The following is a 22,480-nucleotide window of genomic DNA, read 5'->3' as shown; positions in this document are numbered from 1 at the left end:
CATGGGTAGATGTAATAGTTGCTGTGTGACAAAATAAAATAATAAGAGGCCTCGTTATAGATGTTATTGATGATCCAGTCATCTAGCGGAGTATAGATGACGACCACGGACTATTCTAGACAGTCCAGTGGAACACTAGCATGCTCGCAAGTTGTAGGTGTTTATTTGAACTGTGTGTTTATTTCAACTGTGTGCTCACCAGATGTACTCCATCCCCCGCATGGTTGCCTTAAGGCCATTTATTGCTGAGGAATACCCTTAGCAGTAGTATCCATCCCGATGATAGTCCTTAGACTAGGTCCTTTGTGTTAGATGTTTTAGGGACGTAAAGTGAGGATAACGGGAACGGGTAATCGGGTTTGTTTGGTTTGATAAAGCTAATAACTTATTTATTGTGGGTTGAAAACCCTATGTGCTCACCAAGCTCCCAAGCCTGACCCACTCAGTCTATTTATATCACATGTGTCGATATGAAGTGACATTGCACTGAGAGATTTAAAGAGATGTAGATCACCAGTGTAAATAAATGTAAGTTCCGTTTATGCTTATGTTCCTGTATTGACGATGGCATCCCAAACGTTTTAAAATGAATAAAATACGTTTCTTCAAAAAAAAATTGATAATGTATTTATCATGTTTTTCTGGGAACAAATTCCGCAACATTTTTATGAAAAGAAATACTCTGATTTTTATAAAGCATAAACAAAATCGGTCTTTTCTGGCAGTGAAAATGGGGATGCCACAGTTTGCATCCTATAAAATCTCCTTAAAACCTTGAGGCTGACCTTCCATCAGCCTCCAAACCCTACGAACGTCATTGCCAAACCCTAATCTCCATTTTCTCTCATATTTTGAGCTAGAGTGACTTTTGGAACGTAAAAATAAGAAGATAGTGAGAAGAAGGAGAAGATCCAGCAAACAAAACCCTCACTCTTAAGCTTGACCATCTTGTGGACTATTGTAAGCACTCAAGATTTGATTTTTATCTTAGAGTATGACTAGATCTTGAGTTTGTTGGATTAGTGTCTAAGTCCATAACTATTTTGGTATGTACTTGACCCGATGGTGCATGGTCCTTTTGGGTTGCCTTCACCAAAGCAACTTGATAGGATGAATTATGGAGAAAGAGAGAGAGGATTAAATATGGTTTATTAATATATTATGAGAATAATATATTAAAGGAGAAATCATAATGTTTAATTAACATTAGTCAAGAATTAATTGGTAATTAGTTTTGTGACTAAAAGAGATTAATTAAACTTAAGGGACTGGAATTGTAATTATAAAATAATTGCAATTTGGGCCATGGATTGCCTTATATGAAGGAGTGGACGAATTCTATGGGGAAGTACATAAGAAATCGTCCAAGGCCCTTAATTAAAGGAGTCCATGGGTTGCTTAGGGCTTAAGCATCCAAATTAGGGTTTCCTTGTTAGATAACCCTAATAGCCTCACTATATATATGACCCTTATGACCCAAAAACGAAAAAAAGCTTTATTCTAGGGTTAGAACACGTTTTTGGGCAACCTCCATCCTCTCTCCTCTTCATCATCTTGCTTATGGTGTTTGTGAACCATTAGAGGAGTGACATTTGTGACTCTAGGCTTTCTAAAGTCAATACAAGGAGATTTGGGATTGTTATTACTACATAACAATCAAGGTAACATCTTAAACCTATTATTATGTTAATATGATTACTTGTATGCTAGAATTAGGGTTTATAGTCTTGGATAACTTGCATGTACAATAAAGAAACCTAGATCCAAGCATTAGGGTTTGTATGAGCACATAGGATGTTCTTAGGACCAAAACCCATCAGTGGTATCAGAGACTAGACTGGTTTCTATTGTATTGATGCATTGTATGATTGAAAAATTCGATTTTTGTGGTTCTTGAGGCTGGACTCGCCGAGTCCATGCTAACTCGACGAGTCCATGCCTGACTCGGCGAGTCGGCTCGTCAGAAGGAGGGAAAACCGGGATTTCTTGTTGTTTTTGCTTAAGGATAGTTGCCTTATCATATTAGATCAATATAAATCCGATTTTATGATATATTTGACTATATTCTTGATCTAATTGAAGATATTTATCAATTAATAAAATATTTGTTTCCCTATGTGATAATTGATTAATTATTTTGATTAAATTGGTAAATTGTTTTGAAAGAAATCATTAAATAAATCAAATATGGATAATTATGTGATTACTTGTTAATTTAGATTATTTGTTATTTGATCCTTGTGTTATGAAAAGTTTCATATTTTCCCCTTTAGGTTTTATAGTTTAAATTTGAACCCAAAAGTTTTGTTGTTTTGAAATTTAAATAGTTAAAACGCTAATGTTTTGAAAAATATTTCAAAACTTGCCCTCAAGTTTTGGAATTTAAATTTTGATTAATTGTTTAATTTTGATGTATATTTAAATTCTAAACCCTAATGTTTTGAAATGTTTCAAAACTTGCCCTCAAGTTTTGGAATTTAAAAGTTGATTAAAAGTTTAATTAGGAATGTTATATTCTAAAACCCTAGTATTGTTTGAAAAGTTCAAATCACACCCTTATGGTTTTATTAATTAATTAAGATGTATTATTAAAAGAGGTTTAATAATTCCAGAAGAGTTTAGGTTTACAATCTAATTGAATTTAAAGTATAATTGTTAAATTAAACCACCTAGTATTTTAAATGTGTAAAATACACCCTATACTATATATATAACATTAAAAGTCTAACATTATATATATATATATATATATATATATATATATATATATATATATATATACATATATATATATGTATGAGTAAAAGTCAGTCTTACTGTTAGTAGGCCTCATTCACGAAGCTGGTCTATAAGGGGTGTTTAAGGAAATTGCCTATAAAATGGAGATTTAATGGGTATCCACTCTTACCCACCGCACTCTTGATTAGTGGAGGGTCGTTAGCCGAACGGGTAGGATAGGACGAAACCTTCCATTATAAGTATAATAAAGTACAAAAGTAACTAAATGTTTTTGAAATTCCCAATCTTAGTTACTTAGGCAAAGTGAATTGATGCAATTCCATGAAATTACACTTTGTGCCCTTGCGAAGACGTTAGTGGAGCGTGTGTGGTTAACTGACACACTAAATGGTTCTAAGCAAAGGTAGCAAAGGGTGACTCAATGTTTGTCATAGTTCGGTGGAGCGTGTGTGGTTTACCGGCACATCGAATAGATGATTGTAACATGTGAGGGCACCATGTAAGTTTGCATGGTTATTCACACCCGCTTTGTGATCCTTGGCATCCCAGTCACAAACAAGAGGGGCATATCGAGATTCAAACATGCCATTGAAATGTTCAATGAATCTCATAGGATCTAGGAGTTTTCATAGATTTAAAACTTAAATTTCTTTTTCGTTTTTCATGGTGGAAATTAGTGAATTGTCATTCACTTACCTTCAAATATTCTGCAATTAGGGTTACGGCATCCCTCTCCCGAGTTGTGGAATATTGTGTTGGGTCCTAGCCTTAGTATCTCATTTGGGTGATTTACTAAGAACTCAATCAATCAACTAGCTTGAATTCGTTTTCTCCTGTTTTGTAGATGTCAAAGTTTGACAACTATGGTCTTCTCAAATCCCGTGGAACAAGCATTCCACATGAAGATGATATTCCACGATTCGATCGAGGAACAAGAGATCATACTTCACTTCCTCCTCCTCCTCCAATTATTCTCCCTAACCCACAAGTTCGAAGGCTTGAAAAGTTCAAGATCACTCAAGCCCTTTTGGAAAGTAAACATAAAGAAGGAAAGTCGGTGTGTGCACACGTCCTAGGGATGAAGTCACACATTAATAGGTTAAGAATGTTGGGATCCATTGTCTATGAGGAAATGGCTGTTGATTGGGTTCTTCAGTCACTTCCTAACTCATATAGTGAGTTCGTAAGAGAGTACTATATGACGAATCGCGGCATGACCCTTATAGATCTCACCCATATGCTTATTGCTGCTGAATCAGCAATGGTTTGGCGCAATAGAAAAGCAAAGTTGATTGGTGAATCTGCCTTCAAGACCTCTATGGATATAGACAATGGCAACGAAATACATGCTATGATCGAAAGGTTTGATCATAAGAGAAAGGCAATTTGCTTTTATTTCCAAGAGAAAGGGCATTGAAGACGAAGCTGCCACATTTACCTAAGAGATCTAAGAGATGGGAGAGTCAAAATGTATGGCTCTAATATAGGTAAAATCCATTAACTAACTCTTTTAAGCTTCTATTCTAGATTCTTAATACATAATGTGATAAGATTACAATTGATGTTTTGTAGGATCGAAGAAAAGAAAGGAAGCTTAAGGGAAGAAGTGAGTAGAATCTAACCGTGAAGGAATGGATTTTGATCGCATTTCTCGAAGATTAGATTCTTGAGCTACTACTTAGAGTTAGAATTAGATTGCTAAGAAAGATGTATTAGCATAGTTTTTCAATGAATTGCATTGTAAGGACAAATTTTTCCGCAATAAAATAAATTTTGATTTTATATTATTTATTTATCCTTGCAATGGCATATATGAAAAAAATTGATGTTTGAATATTAGCATTAATGGATTTGGTTCTTATTATGTTATTTATGGAAAGTCGAGAGTTTACCAAATAGGGAGAGTTTCTCATCGCCCAAGTTTCAATTGGACAGAAACTTGGAATCATGCAACTTGGTTGCACGATGAATGAGAAATTTCATATTTGGAAATTAGACAAATTCATTGACAAAGTGTCAAGTGAAGGACTAGGAGATCAAGTACACAAAGTTGTGTGTTGGTCAAAGTCCACCATAAGAGTAACAAAAATATTCGTCATGGTTTACTAAAAGTTTAGTAACTATGATTATACTTATAAGATTAAGTGTAATTCGGAATTAATTAAAAAGGTTTAAATCAATAGCAAAACGAATAAGAAGAATCAAGTAGGCAGAAAGATAAAAGTTTCTCCATTCTAAGAAGAAGGGAGAGTAGTTTTTATGCTATATGATAGGTCTTAATGATTAAGAACCATATCTCAATTAATCCTCTAAGAGAGTCTTAGTACAATTGTATGTCTAAGAAGAGGAATCAAGAATTGAAGAAATGGTTAAATCAAGAAGTCAATCATAATTCGTTCCAAAAACAAGTCTTAGAGTTAAGATTGTGAAATTGAGTGATAAGTATTAAGAAGGTTTATAACATTCATCAAATGTGGAAAGTTGTGATGTCTTGAATAAGACAAAGACCAACTAGGACCAATTTATGAAGTGTTTTGATAAAATCTACACTAACTCTTGAATATTTGGTTGTCAAGAAATGTTCATTGACAAAAGAATCTTATATGCCAAGGAGTCAGTGGGAGTCTTAATGGTCTTGAAAGGTTTCAAGAACAAATCAAAATAGACCTTATCGATCATCACTAGCACACGAGTTGAGGTTTACAACCTATCATGTTGACATTATTTTGTTTCTATGCCAATCCAATCGAGTTAATTATGCATGTGAGTCTTATGAGTTCTCATTTGAATTCATAAAAGGCAAGGACCTTGATCAATGAAAAGTACATTGATAAGAAAAGGTGAGCTACTTAACTACTTGGAAGACATGGTGGGCAGCTGAGCTACCATAAGGCAAGAAATCGAGATTAAGAAAGTTCGATCCATATGAGTTTGAATTTGTCGTAAACTTTGGTTGTGACAAATTCACATGGATAGGAACAAATACTCCGTTTAAATCTAAGTGTCATAAGATTTCCTCCTGCATGAAAATGATTGTGAGGAAATACTTTCACTAAGAAAGATTTTAAGAAGATAGTGATTGTAAAATTGCATTCTCGAATTCGATTATGGTTACGATATCCCTTTCCATAATTTGAATTGTGAGGTTTGGCAATTGTTTAGACACACATATGAACTATATAAGGCAAAGGTGTATAAGTTCAAGAAGCCTTGATAAAAGATTATCAAAGCACTAAGTATTAGAAACATGAACTTAAGAAATTCAATAAGCATTGTTTTTCTGAAAGTTAAGCTGTTTCTGAATACATGTCAAAGCTAGTGGGAGCACAAGTGTTATGTTTATAATAATCATCATGATAGTGGGAGCATAAATGTTATGACTGTATGATTATTAAGGAAAGTATTCCAAGTTGGCAATATTAATTATAGAAAACAAGAGTCATTCTTTGTAAAGTTGTAAGGATGGAATAGTTGTTTTGCTATAATTAAGGGAGAGAATATTATGCTTCATTTCAAATCTAAAGGCTTAGGTTGTGGAATGTTAATAAATTTAGTCAAAGGTACATAGTGTGTTCTTAAAATTTCGATTATGATTACGGCATTCCTCTTCACAATTCGTTTTTTGAGAACATAGCAAATAAAACATTATGCATCGTGTCTCATACGCTTCGGGTATAGGATCGATTGCAAATGCTTTAATATTTGACCATTCTGAAATTTTCCAAATGTCTAGCGCATTTAGAGGGAAAGCGGACAAGAATCGGTTTTGACTAATATAATTAAACAACTATCAAAGGAGAATCCAAAGTTCGCCGAGGATTGGTCGCTTGTGAGTAGTTGGAAGCATGGTATTGGATGGACCATATCGACATTATTATGAATAGAAAAGATTCTATTAAGAATAAGTTGTCATATGGAAAATATGGAAATGTTTCCATATTGGATGGACAATATCGACATTATTACGAATAGATAAGATTCTATGGAAAATATGGAAGCGTATCCATATTGGGAATTGAATATTGAAAAATCTATGTCTAGATTAGAAACTTTTATGCAAAAGGATGTTCAAAGGAATGTACTTTGAGTGAGAGACATCATATCTAAGGAATTGTCTTGTAACAATCTCCGATAGAGAACTTTGTAATATCATTGGCAATACAAAAGGATCATTGCATAAAGTGTTAGAATCTAGCATATTCTATAAGTAGCAAGAATTTGATATTCTTTCACTTATGAAAAAGGATTTGGAGTTGTGAAATGAGAATGTTTGGAAATGTGCTCAATTTGGTCTATTTCACAAAGTAAGAACCATAGGTAAACATTGTGTGCATGCTAAGAGCATGGGACAAGTGTAATAATTCAAGTAAGAAGTTGATTACCCGAAACGACAAATAATGAGTATTCGATATGGTGATAAATAAAAGGTGTTTTATTTATACTCAAAGGTTTGAGGACATATGGGATTAGTATTATTCTTGTGTTTCACATTTGCATGTTTTGACTTCCTGAATAATTTAATTGGTTAAGAACAGTCAAATTATTCGAACGGGCCACAGTCGTTCATATGTTGGAAGTAGGTATGAATGAAGATTGTCGTGAATTGGTGTGTGGATTGTCTAAAGAGCATTATACATAAGCAAATGTTTGCTGCAACATTCATGAGTGCTTATGAATATGAATTTGAGCATTGGATTAAACCCAAGCTCACTTGGATCACTCCATGAATTGGATCACGAGTGATCGGTGAGACGATAACATCTTATATTTTTTGAAACCGAGATGTGTGAGTTGTATCTTGCAAGTCGGTTGCATATTGATAATATGTAAATGCACCAGTAACTTGGTGTCATAAAACATATGGTTGTGTGTGATTCAGTAAGTGAGTGCAAGCGAGCATTATATCAAAGTTTATCCGTTCCTTTTATCCAAAGAAGGATAAAAGCGATATCTTTGGGCCCCTCGATGATTTAGTGATGACAAACGTAAATGCTCGGCCGGGCTAGGGCTAATTTGATTTGTTCAATTAGTCAGTCGTCATAAATTGGAAGTCGAGAAATAGTACAAAGAGAATGATTTGAAATCATGTCTCATACGATATCTAGAATGGAGGAATATATGATCCCTTATCTAAAGGACACGCGTATCTAATATGATCAGAGTTGACAGCGGCTTTGGAAAGCTACGATTACATATCAGGATCTGAAGTCATAAACATAGTAGTTATTAGACTTATCCAAGTGGGAGACTGTTGGATTAGTGTCTAAGTCCATAACTATTTTGGTATGTACTTGACCCGATGGTGCATGGTCCTTTTGGGTTGCCTTCACCAAAGCAACTTGATAGGATGAATTATGGAGAAAGAGAGAGAGGATTAAATATGGTTTATGAATATATTATGAGAATAATATATTAAAGGAGAAATCATAATGTTTAATTAATATTAGTCAAGAATTAATTGGTAATTAGTTTTGTGACTAAAAGAGATTAATTAAACTTAAGGGACTGGAATTGTAATTATAAGATAATTGCAATTTGGGCCATGGATTGCCTTATATGAAGGAGTGGACGAATTCTATGGGGAAGTACATAAGAAATCGTCCAAGGCCCTTAATTAAAGGAGTCCATGGGTTGCTTAGGGCTTAAGCATCCAAATTAGGGTTTCCTTGTTAGATAACCCTAATAGCCTCACTATATATATGACCCTTATGACCCAAAAACGAAAAAAAGCTTTATTCTAGGGTTAGAACACGTTTTTGGGCAACCTCCATCCTCTCTACTCTTCATCATCTTGCTTAAGGTGTTTGTAAACCATTAGAGGAGTGACATTTGTGACTCTAGGCTTTCTAAAGTCAATACAAGGAGATTTGGGATTGTTATTACTACATAACAATCAAGGTAACATCTTAAACCTATTCTTATGTTAATATGATTACTTGTATGATAGAATTAGGGTTTATAGTCTTGGATAACTTGCATGTACAATAGAGAAACCTAGATCCAAGCATTAGGGTTTGTATGAGCACATAGGATGTTCTTAGGACCAAAACCCATCAGAGTTTACTCTTTATTTCCTATCATTCTTGTCGATTGCATGCATGGGGTTCATAAAGTTTGCAACTTTATGAATCTCCAGGACAAAGTGGTCCCATGGTGGGCTAGATCTAGCTTTTGGTCAAGCATGGATGCCATGCATGGATTTTAGGGCATATTTTCCCTCTTTGGCAATTTTGACTTCAAGACATGCATTGGACACGCATGTCCATAAAGTCTCCATCTTTGGAATGTTTTGAGGATCATAACCTCTTCTGGAAAGGAGGGATTCTAGATCCCTAGAGTTTTGAACCACATGGCTAAGCTTTAGAGCTTTCCAACCTTTGTTAAGGGGTTTAGAGCATTCGGAGTGGTTTTAGAGGATAAAGTTGGAAACTTTATCCTTCTAGACACCTTTAGGTTTCAGATATAAGCCATGTAGTCCCTGCAATCAAAGTATCATCCGAATAAGCAAACAGGGGGACAACTCGACGAGTTGTCCTTACAACTCGACGAGTTGGACCAGGTTTCCCCGTCTACTGGATATTGAGTGAACTCGTCGAGTTGATGAGACAACTTGGCGAGTTAGCTAGCATTTGTCTTGGTTTTCTGGACTCTGAAGGAACTCAACGAGTTACAAGATGCACTCGACAAGTTGGGGTCAACATGGACTGTTGACCTTGATTGTTGTCTTGGATTTTGACCAGGGTTGACGAAGGTTGACCTTGAGGGTGGTATTTCGGGATTTCGACAAGTTAATCACATGATGGTTTAGTCAGTTGAGTTGGAGCTGCGCGTTGGGACTTATTTGATCCTATCTTATCAGTTTTGCATTCTTGAGAGGTGAGTCTTCTCACCATACCAATAGGACGAAGGAACCAAGGCCGGCCCATTTTATGATATGTGGTACACAAGTTGAAGTAGTGTTATGTGACAGTTTAGTTGGTTATGTGCTAGGAGGTATGCTGGTCGTATATGTGGTATGCTTGTATGGAAGACCATAGGAGAGCCCATGGCACTTGGATGTAAGACAATGTGGAGAGCCCATGGCTTTCTTATTAAAGACCATGGGAGAGCCCATGGCACTTGGATGTAAGACCATGTGGAGAGCCCATGGATTTCCTATTAAAGACCATGTGGGGATCCCATTGAACTTAGGTGTAAGACCATATGGGGAGCCCATGGCATCCTATATGTTGTATGCATGGCTTACATGGTTTAGGTACCATTTATAGCTAATATGGATTATATTATTATGTGGATTGTGTGGGGTATGCTTTGGGGAACTCACTAAGCTTTAGCTTACAGTTTGTTGATTTTTTTCAGGTATTTCTGAGTCTAAGGGAAAGGGCAAGGCTTGATGGCACGACATGCACTCTCTCAGGCGTTTTTATCGGACACTCTAATATTTGAAATAAAATTGTTGATGTTATGAATTTGAAAACAATTGTTCTTGAGATTTTGTGGTTTATTGGAAATGTTTTGATTATTTTAAAATGAAAAATTTTCTTTTGAAAATTGGGTGGTTACAATAAGGTGTATTTTTGTGGTGCAAGTATCTGTTGAAATTAGTTTACCTAATGAGTCATTCAGATTGACAATAATACTTACTAACTCAAATACATCCAAAAGGTTTAGGTGAAATGTATTCATGGAATCATAGTCTTGGATACATAAATGAGAAATGCATTACCAAGTATCCAGTAGGATCGGATTTTGGATATCATTTGACCTCGAGTTTCATGAGAAATGCAAATCTGATTTATCAATATATATATAATGAATACATCATTCGGTGATGTGAATATCTGTTGGAATTAGTTTGCACTAATGGACCATTCATATTAACCACGATACATGGTAATACCAACTTCGAATGATCATGTATCTGGAACCTTTTAGGTGTTTAGGGCTCTCATAAAGTGAAGTTAAGAATCAACTGGGCAACAAGATGAGACACTCATAGTGAGACTCTCAGTCCAAACTTTATCGATCATCTAAAGAATTGTGAAAGAGTCTCACAAGTTATCTCCACCAAAACACTTCCACTAGGAGTGTTAGTTAGATAGAGAAACAAATCATTCATTGATTTTGTATTCGATGAGTCGCATTATGCATACTAACAAATTATGGATTGTACCATGAATAGTGTTACAAGAAGTCCTTTGGTCTTGTACCAAATAAGTAGGTTCATCAAACACTCTAATAAATGTGAAGCGGAATTCGGTCCTCTCTACCACGTATGAAAGTCTACAATTATGAGGCTTAAACTCATCGTGAAGCGCTCAACAATTTATGACTTAGAATAGAGATGTGTTATCTTGTTGGAGAACCCATCAAGCATTTTGGATATTTGTTTAACAAACCTTTTGAGAACAAAGTGTATGTTACTCGAAGGGCGATCTTCTAAGAAAGGGAGTTGATTTCCAAAAGGGCTAGTAGGAGCCACATTAATCTTGATAAGATTTGAGAGTCAACCAAAAAAGAACCTAAAGTTGGACCTAGCATTCAATTCAAGGTTAAAAAAGCTATTGAGAAAACTGACACACCTTCACCTCTTCCTTATAGAACTGATAGAGGATAACATACACCTAGTTATATAAGAGTTAATATTACTAAGGTAAATGAGTCACATGTATGGAGCAATCAGAGTATACCAGCTATCAGAAGCTATGGTAGGCCTTAAAGGCTACAACATGGAAGGAGGAAATAGAGAGAAAGATTCAGTCCATGTATGTGAAAACTTGGTAGATCAAGCATTTGGCCTTAACCATTAGGTATAAATGGATCTTCAAGAAAAGACAAGCATGGATAGGAACAAAAACATAATAACACCCAAGATAGTTTGTGAAGGATGTGTATGCGTAATAAGTTCATTTGTGGACCGAAATAAGCATCTCGCAAGTGGGATCATTATTTCAATGAGAAAGTTCAAAGAGTTTGAATTTCAAGAAATAATGATGAGCCATAAGTATGTCAAAGCTAGTGGGAGTAATTGGAATCTTTGTTTCGATGAGAATGTTCAAGGAGTTGAATTTCGAGAAACATAGATGCGTTATAGATATGTCAGTGCTAGTCGGAGCACTGTAGTCACCCTTGTTTTGTACATAGATGGTGTAGGACTCATAGGAAGTTATGTTCTAACTTAGCAAGTGTAAAAGCTTGGAATGGTATGGGAGTTACTTCGCTATGATATACAAGGGAGATACAACACACGTACATAATAAGGATCTATGGAGATAGATCAAAGTGATTCATTGGATTAAGCCAAAGTACATGGAATGTTGAGGAAAGTCGACATGCAGAACTTGGAAAGGTTCGTGCTCAATATGGCATGAAATTGAGCGATGCTAATGCCCTAGTTCTACTATTGGTCTAGAGGTTATGAGTCGTGTCCCACATGCTCCTATGGGATCGATCATATATGCCATGACATATACCAGATCTGATGACTTTTATGCCTTGAACATGACAAGTTTGATTAGATCAATTTGGTAAGAAACAACAAATAAAAATCAAGAACATTCTTAAGTGTCCTAGGAGGATAGAGGAATTGATCTTGACAGTATGGAAGAGATCATTATAAAAGTAACATTGATGTTAAGTTCCACACTGATAAAGACAATTTCGTTTGCAGTTAGAATTTGTGCTTTTACTGAATGGCGATGTATTAGCATGGAAGAGTACTAAGTACTACACCATAGTGGATTTAACAAACTTAGAGTATATGGCAGTTGGTTAAATTGCAAAGAAGACAACGTGGCTATAAGAGATTAATTAGTGGCATCTTTGTTGAAATTCAATCATTGATGGTCCTTTTGAAGGCTCTTGTGACTTTAAGGGTGACCTTACCTCGAGTATGGATCCCATGTCACACAAGCTCACAAGACACATACTCGGTAAGTGCCAACACATTTTATAGTGAGTCAAATGTAAAGACATCATAGTCAATGATTCATGTTTTAAGATCATCTTGTCGATCCATTCCATAAGCCAATGTCACTGACCAAGTCTGACAGTCAGACAAAGTCAAGAGGCATTAGATTTTTCAAATGAATTTTCTTAAACATTCTTAGTTTGTTTGTTTTAAACCTGAGAACTTAAGGCAATATCAGTGCTAATTCGATTTGGTGATTATTAGGTGGAGATCTTAATATATGATGGAGTTCAGTCATTTCAATTATCTTATCCTTGTGTTCTCCTTTTCATGTTTAGAACCCACTTCCCGAGTATTAATTTACACAAACATCCACAGTTGGTCATACTCATGTAAGTAAGTAGTGATTTCGGATTGTCGTGAGCATTAGTGGATTGTCCATAGTGATTGAGCATATCATAGGGATTGTGCTAACACTCATGAGTACTTAATAGAGATTTAAGTATTGGACCAACCCGTGTTTAGAGATTACTTCATGGATCCAGTCACGAGTAATTATAAGATGGTAATATCTCCCATTCTTCAAAACTAGATACATGTGGAGTTTTGCACTATGATTCTGTTATGCATTGGTTTACTCCAACGCTATCCGTAACTGGTAGTTATAAAGGGTATGTCCATGTGTGACATGATGAAGTAGACAAAAACTAGGTAGTTACAGTTTATTTGTTATTTATGCCTTAACAGGAGAAGCAATAGCTATGGGCCCCTCGATGATTTGGTACTGACATCTAAAGTGCTTGGCCGAGCCTTAACTGAAATTGATGTGTTCAAATTTAGTATTTAGATGCAGTCATCACAAATATATATTGAGAAACATAATCTTGAATTCTGAGATTGACCATTATCCATATCTCGAATTCATACATATATCATAGAATGAAGGGATAGTTAATCACTTATCTAAGGGCCAAACCTTGATTAGATCAAGAGTTCAATAGTTGCATTGGATGGATAAATCTCTATTGATTATTGGAGAAGTGTTGGTCCTCGTATAGTTGATGACTTATCCAAGTGAGAGACTATTGGAAATTAGTGTCCAAGGTCATTAATTATTGGTAATATTTCTAATAATAAACGGGTCCTTTTGGGTTGGCCTCAATACCTAAATTGAGTAGAATAAATAAATGAGAAATTGGTTTATTAATTATTATGGTTAATAATTAATTAGAAACTAATTGGAAATATATTTTGGGAATTAATTAACATTTTAATTAATCAAAGGTTGAATATTCATTAATCGATAGTTGGTTAATTAGGAATGTTCCAAAACCCTTATGGAATTAGGGTTGGACGAAAATCACTCTATCCCACATGGGAAAAGGAGTGAATTTCGTGGTTACCTCTTCATCCCACATGGGAAGGAGTACAAAACCTAGGAAGGGATCCAAGACTATAAATAGGGCCTTAGGATTTCATTTTTCCTTGCACCTAGGATTGAAGTTTCGCCAACCCTTCTTCCTTCCCCTCTTAGGGACGATTTCTAACCATATTAGGGTTTTTGAAATTGACGCTTCTCCTAGTTATTTTTATTCCACTCTTTTGTGTCATTGGGTGTGATACCATTAGAGGGATTTTGGTTTGGGTCCTCTCATCCAAGCAACATCGTGGAGTATCAAGATCTCAAGCATGGAGATCAAGGGCTAAATAAGAGGTATGTTTTTCTTCCTTATGTTTGTTATGTTTTCTACGGTAGATGTAATTAGCTTCAAACCATACATCCATAGGTTCCATGTACACTTAGTTATATCGTAGTTTCTATTTTTTTACGCTACCTAGTTTAGAGTGTATTTGATGCGTAGAAAACCCAACAAAGGTAAACATTCCTCTTTTATATATAATTAAACAAATTCATCGTTACACCAAGTTTCTAAAAGATTTATGCATTTAAAAAAAACTGAAAATTAATGAAACTATCAAAGCTAGCGAATATATTTCTAGTATTTTGCAAAGAGGTTTGCCCCCAAAGTGTAAGGATCCAGGATTTTTCTCGATTCCTTGTAAATTGGGAAACCTTACTTTTTCAAATGTTATGCTTGATTTAGGTGCACTAGTCAATGTCCTCCCACTATTAGTTTTTGAAAAAATAAAATTGGGAACTTTATTGAAGACCGGGACACTCATTCAGTTGGCAGATCACTCGACAGTACACCCAAAAGGTGTATTAGAGGATGTTCTCGTCAAAGTTGGTGAGCTTATTTTTCCCGCTGATTTTTATATTCTAGACATGGGGGATTTAGACGTATCAAATAAAAAATCATTTTGGGAAGTCCTTTTCTGAAAAATGCTAAAACAAAAATTGATGTTTTTGTTGGTACACTTTTTATGGAGTTTAATGGGGATGTGGTAAACTTTAATATTAAGGATGTTGATATTTATGATAAGTTTTCTGTTAATTATCTGGGTACCAACAGTCCTTTATCTAAGGAGTGTTGTGAGTTTTCTGATGGTTTTATGCAAGATTTATTTTTAGATAGGAAACTAGATAATAATGAAATAAAGTTAATAGAAAAAATCTAAGCTTGGGAAGGATTAGGAAAATGTGATTTCTGATACGAAGCTAAAAAAGAAAAATCATAAAATAGAGAAAATTTGTGGAAAGAAAACAAGAAAAGGTAAGAGAATAAAAAATATGAAGAAAAACGACTTATCTGATAAGAATCTTAAATTTTTCTGTGTTGAGCAAGTTCCAGATCTTCCAATTTTACCATATATGAAGGGATCTGGAGTGACGAGAAATGAATTGAGCAGAAGATGAGCCCCACATTTACCAGTTAAAAAAATCTGTTTGGGCACAATCGAGCCAACGACTATAAAAAAGGCGGCTTTCCGGGAGGCAACCCACGTAGTTTTAGTTTTTTTTTTTGTTTTCAATAAAGAGATGATCACGGTTCCAAGCAAGATTTGAGAAAACAGAGGATCTTCAAAGTTGCTGAAATTCAGATTTTTCGCCAACATCTTCATCAAAATCAGAAATTTGTACAAACCTATTAGATATATTATTTCCTAGCAGCAACATTTTGCTTTTATATGTCTTATTGAGCTGTTTATTCCTCTCTGAGCATTGAAAACAATGCATCATTTTAAGATTGGGGAGGGAGTTAGTGTCAAAATTTTCATTTTTGTTAAAATAAATAAAAAATTTAGTTTTTTCAGTTAAAATTTCAATTTTCCTTATTGCATTTGCATTAAAAAATCTGAAAAAAGTCCAAAAAAATATTTTATGTTTTTGTTTTAATTTTTATGCATTCATAAAAAGAAACCTAAAAAGATTTAAGATTTTATTTCTACTTATTTTAGTGTTTATTTTTTGCATAAAAAAAGTTACATGATATGATGACATTCTTGCATTCGATAGCTCTGTATAAATGGAATATTAAAGTCAGAAACGATCGGATCGATAGTGGTAAGTTTAGTAATAATTCTCATAACTAAAAGTCACAAAACACCGTGATCTGAGACATCGGCTGTAAAAAAATAAAAAGAATGGCATACCGAAACACTGTGTGGGCAGTAATAATAATTTCAGAAGTATTTACTTTGGAATGTTTAACAAGAACCTTGCTTGACAAGCATGAACCCACAGAACATGGACATATTTGTTAACACAGATTACCTTCGTGGTAACATGAACCTTATATTAGATCCACACAGTAAAAAATCGAAGGGTAGAACTGCCATATCGGATACCCAAGTTAAAGTTCAATCACTTAATTAAAGAAATCTTGAGAAATTCAAAAAATATGACTGAAGAACTCAAGCTGAATGCAAAAGTACAAAAACTCAAGTTCAATCAAATCAAAAGCCATCTCAAAGACAAAACTGGCACGATTGAAGAACTGTGTGATATGATATTTGTCGTTCTCAGAAAAGTGAAAGCATATGAGCTAGGCCCATACGGGTGTGGCTCACTGCTTCAGCGAAAGTTGATTTGATGTAACCGGTTCTTAAGGATGCGTCAAGCCTGGTTATTAATTATCTAGTCTTGAGGACAAGAAATTCTGAAATGTGTTATTTTCCCTTGCAAGGTTAATTAAGGTATAAAGTTTAAGTAAAAGTTACAATTGCTTTATTGGTTCACACCGTCAAGCTTCTTCCTGACTTTGGGAATCTGTGAAAGATGGAAGGTATTGTGATGATCGTCTAGGTGTGATTCCATTAGAGCTTTCCTTGGTGTTAAGTCTGATCATGTGAAAAAAAGTGGAGTATTTTTAGTTCAAGTTTTTAGTTTCCTTTATTTTGTTCTAAGTTCTTTTTATGTCATCTTCATCTTTCCATTTCAATTACAATGTCTAATCTTTCTATTACTTGAGGGCAAGTAAAGTTCAAGCTTGGGAGATTTGATAGATTTCATTTTATGCATATTTTAGGATAGTTTTTATTAACATTAAGCATCATATTTTACACATTTTCATGTCATTTATTTAAATAATGTTCAGCTCATGTCTCTCATCAGAATTCCCATACTACTTGCGTTTGTGTGTCGTTTTCAAATAATCGAGTGGAGCAGTAATTTGGAAACATTTGGATGCATATATGGAGCCTAAATAGAGTTAGAACGGAAGAAGTATGTTGAGGGATGTCTTGGAATGCTTAAACAGGAGAATTGCGACTGAAACGTGCTGAAAACCCAAAAATACGATCACATTTTTTGACTTCTGCGATCACATAAACTGGTCGAGGATTTGCAAGGTCAAAAACTATCATATGGGAATGGTTTTTGAAAAATGTGATCATCTGGTAAAAAATATGATCGCAGAAATGATATCATTTTTGTGTTGAGGTTCAAAATAAGCCAGAAACAACATTGTACTTCATTCAACGACGATTTGGGAAAATTTCGTAAACAATGCGACTGCATTTTCCCATTCTGCGATCACATTTTTTTGTAATATTTCTCCGAAAGTTACCTACTTTCATATAAATACGACCCTCCTGGTCAGATTCGAGGAGCAGACGTTTCCAGACAACAAAAACCCTTCTAACGGCTATTTCCGATACTTTTCATCACCTTATGAAGATCTGAAGGTTGTGGATTATCTCCTACATTCGGATTATCCATATTAATAAGTTAGTTTCTCTTTTTATTAGTTTTAATTCATTTTTAGCCATGTCTGGCTAAAACCCTAGTTTTCAGTTCTGCATTAGACTAGTACTTTTCAAGTGATCAGTTATCAAATTTGGTTTTCATTGTGTGCTTTATCTAGTTGTTTCTATTTTGAGCTTAATGAATGTTTGATTTTTAATTCTTGTTACACTGATCACCTAGCTAGGGTTTAATCAATCTATTTAATCACTTAATAGAATCTGTAGTTGCTCTTGTCAACTGATAATTGATGGGTTTTAATCATTACATCAATCCTATGGTGCACATGCAAACCCTAAAGCTTTGGATCTAGTTTGTCTAGTTGTACATGCAATGATCATCCAAAGCTCGTGAACCCTAGATCTAGCATACTATAATCGAAATTAACATATGAATAGGGTTAGGAATATTACCTTGATTGTTATGTAGCAATAACAATCACAAACCTTCTTGATCCTCACTTCTGAAAGCCTAGTGCCCCAAGTGTTGCACCTCTAATGGAGTCACAAACACCACTAGCAATAAGGATGACCAAGAGAGAGAGGGAAGAGGCACAAAAAAGTCTAAGATCTTCTAAGAAAGCATAGCCACGTTTTTGGGAGCATTAAGGGTCCTTATATAGTTGAGGCTTCTAGGGTTATCAACTTGGAAACCCTAATCCAGTTGCTTAGTCCTTAAGCAGCCCAAAGGATCCTTCCAAAAGGCCCTTTGGACGATTTCTATATGGACTCTCATATAGAATTCGCCCATTGCTTCCTTATGGGTCCTAAGCCCAACTTTGTAACTATCTTATAATTACAGTATCAGTCCCCCTTATTAATTAATCTCTTTTGACCACAAAATTAATTCTAAATTAATTCTTGATCAATATTAATTAAACAATATGATTTCTCTTTTAATATATTATTCATATAATATATTAATAAATCATAATTAATCCTCTTTCTCCTTATTTCATCCTATCAGTTGCAATGGTGAAGGCAACCCAAAAGGACCATTCTCATAATCGGGTCAAGTACATGCCAAAATAGTTATGGGCTTAGACACCTAATCCAACAGTCTCCCACTTGGATAAGTCTAATAACTATTTTGCAAATATGACTTCATAATCCGATTAGCAATCGTAGCTTTCAAAAGTCGTTGTCAACTCTGATCTTATCGGTAACGCGTCCTTTAGATAAGGGATTATATATTCCTCCATTCTATATATCGTATAGACATGAGACATGGATTATAATCATTCTCTCAGTCTATGTGTTGTTTCCCCATTTTTGATTTATGACGACTGGCAACAGACTACAATTAAACACATCAACTTAGTCCAGGCTTGGCCAAGCGCTTAGGGTGTCATCACTAAATCATCGAGGGGCCCACATATATCGCTTTTATCCAACTTTGGGTAAAAGGAATGGATAAACTTTGACCCAAAAGCTTTCCTGTATTTACTCATGAAATCACGCACAACAATATGTTTTATAACACCAAGTTACTGGTGCATTTACATATGTCAATGTGCAACCGACTTGCAAACTACAACTCACATGTCTCCGTTTCAAGAATATAAGATATTATCGTCTCACTAATCACTCGTGATAAAATCCATGAAGTGATTCAAGTGAGTGTGGCTTTAATCCAATACTTAAATCCTATTTCAGGAGTACTCATGAACACTACAACAGACTTTTGCTATGTCTAAATGCTTTAGACAATCTACAGTCGGATTCATGACAGTCTAGCTTCAATACCTACTTCCAAAGTATTTATCGACTGTGGATGGTTTGAATAATCTTATTATTCGGGAAGTCAAAACATGAAAAGTGAAACACAAGAATAATACTAATCCTATATGGTCCCAAACTTTTGAGTATAAATAAAACACATTTATTTAATCACCATATTGATTACTCATTATTCATTGTATAATGTTTCGGATAATCAACTTATTACTTGAATTATAACAACAGTTGTCCCATGCTCCAAGCATGCACGCTATGTTTACCTATGGTCCATACTTTGTGAAATAGATCAATTAAACACATTTCCAATGATACTCATTTCATAACTCCTAATCCTTGTCATAAGTGTAAGAACACCAAATTCTTGCCACTATTAGAATATGTTAGATTCTAACACTTTATGCAACGATCATTTCGTAATGTCACAGCACCAAAGCCACCAATACTTTGCCAATGATATTACAAAGTGCTCTATTGGAGATTGTTACAAGGAAATTCCATAGATATGAAGTCTCACATTCAAAGTACACTCCTTTGAACATCCTTCTTGCATAAAAGTTTCTAATCTAGACATAGATTCTTGATATCCAACTCCCAATTGGAAAACATTTCCATATTTTCCATACGACAACTCATTATTAATAGAATCATATCTAATCATAATAATGTCATTGTGGTCTATTCATTACTATACTTTCAACTGCCCACAAGTGAACAATCCTTGGCAAACTTTAGATTGTCCTTGACAATTGTTTAATTATATTAGTCATATCTGGTTCTGGTCCTTTTCCCTCTTAATGCCCTAGGCATTTGAAAATTTAGAAAAGTCGAATATTACAGCATATGCAATCGATCCTATACAAAAAGCTTATGGGACACGATTCATGAAAAACGTGATACCTTACCAGTTTCTTGCTATAATATTGCCATATATAGAATTCTTTTAACTTGAACCTTTTCAACATCACATCCATATATGTCCTTTGACTAAATTTTATTAAATTTTCTCGATCCAAGCTTTTAGATTTTGAAATGAAGTATAATATTCTCTCCCTTAATTATAGCAAAACAACTTTTCAACCTCTGCAACTTTGCAAAGTGAAACTTTTGTTTTCTATAATTAATATTGCTAACTTACTTCAAATAATAATCATGCTCCCACAAACATGATAATTATATCCAAATCAGCATAACATTTATGCTCCCACTAGCTTTGACACGTATTCAGAAAGCAGTTGGACTTCTAGAAATCAATACTTATTGACTTCCAAAGTTCATATTTCTAATACGATATGCTTCGATAAGCCTCTATCTAAGATTCTCAAACTCATACACCTTTCCTTAGATAGCTCATATGTATGTCTAAACTAATTCAGAACTTATAGGAATAAGTCCTAAATATTTAGACTAATTGCTGAATCTCACAATTCGAACGATGAATAAGGATGCCATAATCATAATCGAATCTGAGAACGCAAATATCACAATTGTTATCTCCTTAAAATCTCTCTTAGTGAAAGCGTTGCCTCACAATCATTTTCATGAAACGAAGAGAAACCTTATGACACTTAGATTTTATGGTGTATGTGCTCCTATCCATATAAATTTGTCATAACCATAACCATAAGATAGTGTTTGTGACAAATCCAAAATCTTACGGACATAACTTCTTCATTCTTAATTTCTTGCCATCAAGGATCCCACCACTGCTTCCAAGTTATTTAGCAGCTCACCTATACTAGTCAATGCACTTTCATTGAACAAGGTGCTTGCCTTTGAGCAGTCAATTGAGAACTCGTAGAACTCATATGCATAAGTAAATTTACTAGAATGACATAGAAAAAAATTGTGTCAACTAGTGATTAACAATAGGTTTACTCTTGATTAGTTCTTGAAACTTTTCAAGATCTTTAAGACTCCCACTTACCTCTGCACATATAAGATTCTTTTGTTAAGAAACATTCTTGTCAAACAAATATTCAAGAGTTAGTGCGGTTTCTTATCAAGATAAACACCTCACACAATTGGTCCTAGTTGGTCTTTGTCTTATCACAACTTACCAATTTCAAATGTACAAGAGTAAGAAACTTTTCTACTCCACATTTGATGAGTGTTCTTCAACCTTTTCTTAAGATTTTGTCACTCAAGTCACAATCTTGGAGTATTACTCTAGGACTCGATTTTGGAACGAAGTATGACTCAACCTTTTGATTTAACCATTTCAACAATTCCCGATTCCTCTTCTTAGTCATACTTATGCATTAAGGTATCCTTAGAGGATCAATTGTGATACGGTTTTATAATCACTAAGATGATCATAAAACATGATACTTAAGTATTCTCTCTTCTTTTCAGATTGGAGAAACTTTTATCTTTCTGCCTAATTGATTCTTCTTATTCGTTCTGCTATTCATTGGAACTTTTCCAATGATTTAGAATCATACTTAATCTTGTAAGCATAACCATATTTACTAAACTTTTAGTAAATCATGACGAATATTCTTATTGTTTTTTTGGTGGAATTGACCGGTGCACAACATTGTGTTCTATTCATTTAGTCCTTTTCTTGACTCACATACTTGTGTGAACAAGGAATAAGTCTTAATTTCCCAAATACGAAGGTTCTCATTCATCACACAATACAAGTTGTATGATTCCAAGTTTCTGTCCAATTGAAACTTGGGCGATGAGAATCTTTCTTTATTTGGTAAATTTCTGACACTACCACAAATAACATAACTAAGAATCACATCTATCCCAACATTGCTAATAATAGAAACAAACAAATTTCAATTTTCACAAATGCCATTGCAAGGAATTATAAATAAGACAAAAAAATCAAAATTTATTTTATTTATAAAAAATGCGGAAAAACTTGTCCTTATAACACAATTCAAATGAAAACTATGCTATTACATATTCCTAAGCAATCTATCATAACTCTCTAAG

The sequence above is a fragment of the Lactuca sativa genome, chromosome 9, assembly GCF_002870075.4.
Source record: "Lactuca sativa cultivar Salinas chromosome 9, Lsat_Salinas_v11, whole genome shotgun sequence".
NCBI lineage: Eukaryota > Viridiplantae > Streptophyta > Magnoliopsida > Asterales > Asteraceae > Lactuca > Lactuca sativa.
Note: the sequence above shows the minus strand (reverse complement) of the source record.